Source organism: Vicia villosa, unplaced genomic scaffold, assembly GCF_029867415.1.
Source record: "Vicia villosa cultivar HV-30 ecotype Madison, WI unplaced genomic scaffold, Vvil1.0 ctg.004503F_1_1, whole genome shotgun sequence".
NCBI lineage: Eukaryota > Viridiplantae > Streptophyta > Magnoliopsida > Fabales > Fabaceae > Vicia > Vicia villosa.
In genome coordinates, this window is record NW_026706451.1 from 44,246 (window position 1) to 52,268 (window position 8,023).

At 34.2% G+C, this 8,023-nt stretch overlaps 1 long non-coding RNA gene across 5 annotated transcripts; it reads left to right on the plus strand.

The window, feature by feature from the left end:
* The first annotated feature begins 674 nt into the window (after positions 1–674).
* LOC131642112 (uncharacterized) lies at positions 675–3,236 on the plus strand. Of its 5 annotated transcripts, none has more exons than XR_009295751.1 (5): positions 675–799; positions 901–1,144; positions 1,314–2,106; positions 2,209–2,291; positions 2,373–3,236. It is a non-coding gene; the product is annotated as an uncharacterized LOC131642112 (long non-coding RNA). The 5 variants fall into 5 exon arrangements; XR_009295749.1 differs by having other exon boundaries at positions 1,314–1,739; positions 1,880–2,106; positions 2,209–3,236; XR_009295750.1 differs by having other exon boundaries at positions 1,314–1,568; positions 1,667–2,106; positions 2,209–3,236.
* The last annotated feature ends 4,787 nt before the right edge of the window (positions 3,237–8,023 follow it).

An 8,023-nucleotide genomic window follows, 5' to 3' on the forward strand; every position in this document is an offset into this window, starting at 1 on the left:
CAATTTTGAAAAGAAAAGAAAAATATCTTCTGACACTCTCTCCCTCTCTCTCGTCCTTCCCCTCACACTCTCTCTCTCTTCTTCTTTTGTCTTCCTTCATCATCATCATCATCATCATCATCATCATCATCATCATCATCATCATCATCATCATCATCATCATCATCATCTTCTTCTTCTTCTTCTTCCTCCATGCTCTTCCCTCTCTTCCTCTTCCTACAGATGCTTCTTTCGGTTGTTTACCACTGGTTCTATTCCACCGTTCATACTTCGCCACCAACGTTGTGATTTGAGGAAAAGTTATGTTCAATATTGATGATTTCAGATTTTAGGGTTTACATGTTTCCACCTTTCATATTTCGCCGCCAACGTCGCTATTTGAGGAAAAGGTATGTAGAATGTTTATGATTTAGGATTTTAGGGTTTACATGTTTCCACCGTTCATATTTCCCTCTCTTACTCTTCTTTTTTTTCTCTTCCCTCTCTTCCTCTTCTTCTTTCTTATCTCTTCTTTCTGCTTCAGATTTGGACAAAGGAAACAAAGGGCATGTGACTAATTTATAGTGAACGTTTGTCATTATCAGAGAAACTCTTATGTGGTAAGAGATCTTAGCTCATATGTTTAGTTATATGTTTGAAATTAGGGTTTTGATTTTGTGTTTAGGGTTTAATAACGGGAAAATTACGGTTTTGGTTTTGTGGATTTATCGTAGGTGTTCGATCGGTGATATGAAGTATACAATGATGGTGGCATCATGGTTCTGCAGAACAAGAGAGAAGGAAGCGAACATATTATGAGGTAAATTTGTTTATCTATTTATCTATCTCAACCTAATCCCAAATTTTTTCGGTTTAAGATCTGTGATATTTGATTTATGTGGGTGCGATTTTTGGTTTCAGGTGTGTTTCGACGGTGAAGAAACATATGAATTGCGACTATGGGTTACCAACAATGAGTGTGGTGGTGGTGGAAACGGGCTTGCGATGAAGAGTGTTGTGGTGGTGGTTGAAATGGGTTAGCAGCAATGAGTTTGTAGCACAATGGACTTTAGGCGATGTATTAATATGGCTATTGATGTTAAAACGTTGTTCTTTCATTATTGAGTTTTCACGAGTTGTTGTTCTTCAACAAACATCCAATTTGGTAATCATTTGTTGGTCTTTGTTGTTTTTTATGTGAAAGATTTATGATTTTTTAATGTTTGTTTATTTTGCGTTATGGGGTTAATATCTGTCACTCTACACTGAAAATAGTTTCTGATTTTTGTAGTGATTTTTATTTGGTAGATGTTATATTTTCCTTTTTTTTGCAGGAAAAATATACTGGCCAATATTTGGTGTTTCTACACTAGCAACAATAGTTCAACCCATGCCACAATAACAACAAACTTTTCAATCATTAAGCAAGCCCTTTCTCATGGTTGTTTCACAAGACTCAAAGTAGAGGCTAGATCATAAAACTTCATTGGCAACTAATATATCCCCAGATATCAATTGAATCCTTATGATTCTTTCCATTGTTGTTATTGTCAGCTTTTAAAATATGAGTTATCTTGGTAACGCATATGGTAAGTCTTTTATTCACTAATCTAAGTCTGGAGGTGATTCTTATATGTGTTTATGTTTCCGTGTGATAATGATTCCCATGCTTTTTGTTGTACTAAAGTTTACAATAACAGATCAGGTCGCAAGGAAAGAAGGATGAACTGGAGAACACACCTGAGGAGATTATTTCCATGGTGATGACATTGGCTACTCCTACATACCGTATTGTTATTGGAACTATGATTTAAAATTTTGTATTTTAACTGGCACATACTATTATTTTGTGGGGGTTATTAATGGTTTTGGTGATGAGTTAGTTATGTGATACATGCAGGAATTTAGTGAACAGTGAGAAGTGGACCCCTATTTGAGTGCAAGTGGTTACCTTGGAGACAACACTCACCCTTTTTTGTAGCCCTGTCTAAGGATAGGTGTAACATTTCAAATGAAGAGTTCCGCTGGAAGATCTCTAACGTGGAATATGAGGTTATGCATCATCTTCGTGACAGTGTCAATGGAGGTTTTGATGAAGAAAAGTTCAATAGGGTGCCTTGATTGAAGGTGCAGCGGGGGAAATAACTAACTATGAAATATGATGTTATGCATCATCTATGTGTATGTAAATATCTAATTGTTTTACTTTTGACCCGTGTGTCCCAACAGGGTGCCTTGATTAAAGGTGCAGCGGGGTAAATCAACAGTAGAAGAGCAGTCTCAAAGTGAATCCCCAAATCTCGAGGGAAAAGGTGATATACATTTTAATATCAACACTGCACTATGATAGAACTTGGTGTATCATAAGCTCTCTTCCTTTCATTGAGTTGCAGACGCAGAAAAAGCTACTTGCAATTATCGAAGCTACTTTCATTTAGTTACCCTCCAAACAACCTTAACCTTCGAGAAATGCATTTCAGGTGCGATTTATCAGACTCGGTTTTATGGTAAGAATGTGCTTTGCTTGAATTGTATAGATTTTCCATTTCTTATATAATTAATACGTATGGTTAAAATTTATTTTGTGGTTTGTTTCAACTCACAATAAATTCCAACTGTCATTAAATTTCACCTTTTCACTTTCCAAATAATGGCACATTCCAATGTATAATCATTGGATTATGCAATTGTCATTAAACCTTCCCACCTCCCAAATTATAAAGCATTTTTAAAACAACCATTATATATACATGATGGGAGTCAATTACTTTTTCCACTCTCCTCACACAAAATCGAAAGGGCAACAACAAGTATAACCAAAATGGACAAGGAACCACAACCTCCTATCAATGTAACTGTCAATTGCATCGAAGTTCCTCATATTCAAGATGGAGATGCAGTTGTTCAACCAAGGGGTCAGCCAACAGGATTTGTTGCCTGTTGTAAGAATGTGCGTCACATCTTGCCTGTTGGTAGGATTTGTTGCTAGTTTGTAGATTTCTGTGAGGTTTTTATGTTTTGGCTCACTTAGATTGTTTCTTTGCTAATTGTTTGATGGTGTTACTATGTTCTTTGTCTCTTTTGAGGCAAATAAGGGGAGAAAAAGACACACTTCTCTTTGAGGATATTGTTGAAATCTTTGAGGATATTAGTTAAACCTTTACGAGTGTACTATTTGTGGTGCATTTTTTAAGAGGTGTTTAATCTATGTTTTGCCTAAAAAATAGTCAAAGGGAAAGTTTGTAATTATAGTTGAATGTCTAATTTTTATAAGCAACTTGTTTAAAAAGATGTCTTAATATGCTGCGTTTTCACCACTATTAAGGGATGTTATAACAGTGTCATTTATTACGGCATGGTCTTCTGTTTTGTTTTTTTCCTATTTTTTTTGGCTTGTGGTTTTTTATATTTACTATTTTAAGGAAAAACATATACAAGAAAAAAAAGAATTTAAAATTAAATTCAACATATTCCAAAAATGATGCAATTACATACAGAAGAAGTTGGCAACTTAATTCTCAACTTCATTACGGAGAAGTACAATTCTTGTAGAACGATGATCACACACATTTGTTGATAACATCGACAAAGAAGATTAATTTTGCTACCTTACACTGGAAATTGGACAAAACGTTAGAATTTTTGAATGAGTCATCTTAGGGAAGCATGTGACACTAGCCATAAAACAAATAACCCCGTCACAAATTTAAATTAATCTTTCAACTCATAGGATTCCCAATTTCACTTAAGAAGATGTTTTTATAAACAAATATATTTAAGTCAATGATTATATGTGTTATGGACTAATCAAAATAATCGAGATTATAGATACTCTATATACAATACTCATATATCTCCTTCTAATTAACCGTTTCTTCTAAATGAAAAAGATTGTGAGAATTATTACACCTAAAGTAGTTAATATTTCGTTATTACGGTGACTCGAACTTGAGATCGATCGGAATATTAGTATCAATTGTCGAAACTCAAAGTTTGCAATGTGTCATTAGACTATGTTTGCATATCATAAAATAAACGGGGAGCGTAATGAAGCAGAGCAGAGTGAGATGGAGCAGAATGAAGACTTCATTCGATTGTTTAGAAATTTTAAGATGAAACAAGACAATTAGTTCATCCGCCCAAATCAGAGAGGAAGAAATATGATAGTAAGTGATGAAATAGAATTGAATTCATACCACTATATTCCACTCCGCTCAATCTAATTTTAAGTTAAATAAATGATGGAATGATGTTTAATTCTATTTTATTCCGTTCCGCTCCATCTAATTTTAAATTAAACAAACAATGGAATATTGTTCCATTCTATTATATTCTGCTTCGCTCTATTCGATTTCATCAATCTAAAAAAAATCTAATCTCGACTAGTGACAACTATTTCAAACTGGCCAAAATAATCACTCAGTACTTAGAATCGAAGTTAAAAATAATTTATATACAACATTATATCCTAATGAGACAAGTTAACAATACTTTTGTAGCCGCAGTAATATTAATTTAACCCTAACATTATCAACATGCAACAACATGCTTAAGTACAATTATAATTTTTCTAGAGGAGAGTGATGTTAGTTTATCCAAAAGTTAACAGTATTAGAGGACAAATCTCTTACTCCCAAGTTGACAAAAACGAAATTAGTGGCATCTTAAGGCCACATTTAGGTGATTAGTCATAATTCAAATGGACCACGTCTTGAACAAATGAGACAAAATAGCCATCTTAATTTCACCCGCTAAACTCAATTAACAACAAATTAAATAATCCTAAATTATGTCATATAAAAATAAGATGAAAGCATTTAAGGGTAAATGGAAACAGAAGAAAAAACAAGAGTACAAAAAAGTGGAGCCCTTAAATCATTCTATTAACAACTGCTAAATTCCAATACGTCACTAAAAGCTATAAATAAACTTTATCAATTCATAGTTTAATTTATATTTTGGCTATGATTTAACGTTGCGAACCCGTTCTTTGTTTTTGCCCTTATTTTGTATCTTTCTTAATGTATTATTTGCTTTCTAATTTAAGCCTACAACTTCTAAGTTACTTCCAAGTTCATCCCATTTCTAAGTCATAAGATTAAGCGGTTTGAAGTTGTTACATGTTTCTCAATGTTAATCAGGTGTTGTACCTCCTCGTTGTTAGGATGTGGACATCGTGCGAGAGATTTTCGTATGAGTTTGATATTCACCTAGGTGAAAATTGGTGAGTAGGGATCATAGAATCTTCCAACCAAAACCGGCTGATAAGGTGAGGAGTGTCACTCTATATAAATTCTTTCAATGCTCTATCTCTAACCAATGCGTGACTTTATGATCTTCCTAATACGCCCAACATTCTTTTTGGACTTGATGCGTGGATATTAACGGTTTTGTATAGTCCGATCGATAGGCTCTAATACCATATTAGAGTTTGACCTAATTCATCCTTACCAAATCGGTTTTGTAAGGATGAGTTAAGTCAAACTCTAAAATGGTATCATGAGCCTTTGGTTCGAGAAAGAGATTGATTCACTTGTATCGAAAAGCTCAGGAAGTGGTGTCCCGTTGCAAGGTGTCAATGGCGACAAGTGTGAGGGGGTGCATTGTGGACTCACACTTGAGGGGGGGTGTTAAAATAATAATGCAAGTGTGAGTAAGTGGGGAAATAGTCTCCCATTGGATACGAATATGGTGACTTGAGAATATATAAGTGAGATAACCCATTAACCTAAAACCTTAAGGTGATAGGTAAGTGAATTCTCTCATTTATATATACTCAAGTCACAACATTCATATCCAATGTGAGACTATTTCTCCACTTACTCACACTTGCATTTTTATTCTAACAATTTTGAGTAACTTTAATTATTATTGATGAAAGAGAAAGTAAAAAAACAGAGGGAAATAAAATGAATACAAAGTCACGGTAACTTTGACGCCTTAAAGTCACCAAAACCCAACCCAAAGACTCGTATAATGTTACGCAATTTTATGTGAAGACGCGTTGTTTAATTCTATTTACATGGTTTTTACTCCAAACTAGAGATGACAACGGGCTGGGTCGGGTACGGGTTTCACACTACACAAACCCGCACATGAAATATCCTCCCGAACCCTAACTCAAGGCTATTCGAGTGGTAAAATAATATTCACGCCCACATCCGTTAGATTTGGGTTTTTCCATCCAAACCCGCAACAAAAACACAAAAAATACAACAACAACATCGAAGAGCTAACATGAACCATACACAAAATTGAAACTCTTCTTAATCATAGTCATAATTTTTTCTGTAGAATTGATTATCCGGTGATTAGTTCTAAGCAATTATTGAATGACATTATTATTATACTGAAGTTGCACATTTTGTACATACATGTAGTTATTCATTTAGATAAACCTCAAAATTGAATAGGATAAAGCCATCCCTTTTCGTACAAAATTGAATAATCTCATCATCTCTGATTTCCAAATCCAAAACACTTCCTTCCACCAAAACAAAAAGAAAGACATGCAATCAATCATAGAACAAAAACCCATTTTAAAAAATTAACTTTTGTTTCAATTATACTTAATTAAAACTAAAACCCACAAGAGAGAAAAAGAAGATACTATACCTTGATGAAATCTATAAATTGGGGGTTCATCAAAACGAGAGAAAGATAGTCGTTTGTAGGCAAAACCTTAAACTGTCCGAAACTGAGGTTTGCTTTAACAACACTATCGAAGAACACTTATTTCATACTTAGTGAAACAAGGACGATCTAATTAAATGTACTTCTAAACGACCAACTTGGTCTAACTCGAATGATTTGACACTTTGAGGGAAGAGTCTTGTTGGGAGGCCATGGTTGCGAAGAATCTCAAGAAGGGAAGATTATTGAGCTATTGTTACTATGTGAGAAAGAATGAAAACAAGGAGAAGAAGAAAACCGGAAAAGTGAGATTTAGGTTTGAGCAGAGAGATGACATAGTACTTAGAGGTACTTATGAAATGTAATGTCTAAGCAGGTGTGATTTCACTCAAACCCACACCCGAAATATGGGTGACATCCGAATCCAAACCCAATTAATTTGAATTTTCACCCGTTAACTTGAATTCGAGTGTAAATAAGTCCAACGGGTTTGGGTCTGCCTGTCATTCCTACTTCAATTTCAATCTGATATTAATTGAAGGTCCATATGATGCGGCGTTTCCATTTGTGTGCATGGTATAAACTGCTTAAGTCTAAAAAGTATTGAATTATTCGTGCAGAAAATTTCATAATTAACTCATTATTTGCCATGTATTATTATTATTTATTGTGTATAGTTTTAGCATGCACGCAAACTTCAACCGGGTAGCTTAATCATTGCTATAGAGAAAAGTAAAATGTTAAAGAAAGCACTAAGCATAGTCAACTAAATTAAAATGAAGTTTTATGCAAAATTACAAATACAAAAAATAAACAGTGGCAGTGAAGTTGGCGGATATATATGTTTCTTGGCGCAGGTTGCAGGCATGCTGCATTGTAAATAATTTGAGTTTGGATGATTTAGTGGCTACTACTGATTAACACGCTTCAATTTGGACTTTACCAAATATTAACCTTATCCTATCAATCCCAAACAGGAAATTAATCTTGTCTTCATTATTCACTTATTCTTTTTTTTACTGCACCATATTACCCACCAACTAATAATATTCTAGTTATTTCTTCGGACGGGTCAAATAGTTCAATAAAACTGGTCAAATACAAAAGTCTAATTCAAATCTTCACCCGTTCAAATTGACGAATATGTGTATCTTTACTAAAGAGCCGTGCACCAAAGTCAGACACTGCATTCATCTCTCAACCGTTGGAATCTATCAAACAATCTCGTATTAGGCGCCGCATTCACATGAGCTGGGTGATTTTAACTGTTGTTTATATATAAGTGTGACTCCGTAACACAGCAAAATACGATTCATTTTTATACGTTTATCATGGTTTTAAATTGTGGTTACGGTTGCGGTTGCGACTATTGTGATCGTTACGACGTAAATTTATAATTTATGAACATAAA